General features: G+C 40.3%; 1 non-coding gene across 1 annotated transcript; it reads left to right on the top strand.

Moving 5' to 3' along the window:
* The first annotated feature begins 285 nt into the window (after positions 1-285).
* LOC148568115 (small nucleolar RNA R71) lies at positions 286-394 on the top strand. Its single transcript, XR_015881577.1, has one exon. It is a non-coding gene; the product is annotated as a small nucleolar RNA R71 (small nucleolar RNA).
* The last annotated feature ends 548 nt before the right edge of the window (positions 395-942 follow it).

The raw sequence follows: 942 nt of genomic DNA, 5'->3' as shown, positions 1-942 counted from the left end.
GACTCTGAGAAATCATATTGACTTGCTGAGTCAATATTTTATTCTGAGCCAATATGGCATTCAGAGTATCAACTTCAAGAACTCCCTTCTTCATAGGCATCCCATTACTCACAGGATTCCTCTCAGAAGTGTACATGAACTGGTTATTAGCAACCATGTCAATGAGTTCTTGAGCTTCTGCAGGTGTTTTCTTTAGGTGAATGGATCCACCTGCAGAGGTATCCAATGACATCTTTGATAACTCAGATAAACCATCATAGAATATATCCAGGATGGTCCATTCTGAAAGCATGTCAGAAGGACACTTTTTGGTCAACTGTTTGTATCTTTCCCAAGCTTCATAGAGGGATTCACCTTCCTTCTGTTTGAAGGTTTGAACATCAGCTCTAACCTTGCTCAGCTTTTGAGGAGGAAAGTACTTGGCTAAGAAAGCCGTGACCAGCTTATCCCAAGAGTTCAGGCTGTTTTTGGGTTGAGAATCCAACCATAATCTAGCTCTGTCTCTTACAGCAAAAGGAAAAAGCATGAGCCTGTAGACTTCAGGATCTACTCCATTAGTCTTAACAGTATCACATATCTGCAAGAATTCAGTTAAGAACTGAAAAGGATCTTCAGATGGAAGTCCATGAAACTTGCAGTTCTGCTGCATCAGAGAAACTAATTGAGGTTTCAGCTCAAAGTTGTTTACTCCAATGGCAGGAATGGAGATGCTTCTTCCATGTAAATTGGAATTAGGTGCAGTAAAGTCACCAAGCATTCTCCTTGCATTGTTGTTGGGTTCGGCTGCCATTTCCTTTACTTGTTCGAAATTTTCAATCAAGTTGTCTCTAGATTGTTGTAATTTAGCTTCTCTTAATTTTCTCTTCAGAGTCCTTTCAGGTTCTGGATCAGCTTCAACAAGAACGCCTTTTTCTCTGTCCCTGCTCATAAGAAAGAGAAGAG

The sequence above is a fragment of the Arachis ipaensis genome, chromosome B4 (genome assembly GCF_059453495.1).
Source record: "Arachis ipaensis isolate K30076 ecotype BB chromosome B4, ASM5945349v1, whole genome shotgun sequence".
Lineage (NCBI taxonomy): Eukaryota > Viridiplantae > Streptophyta > Magnoliopsida > Fabales > Fabaceae > Arachis > Arachis ipaensis.
This window is presented reverse-complemented; position numbering and strand designations above follow the sequence as displayed.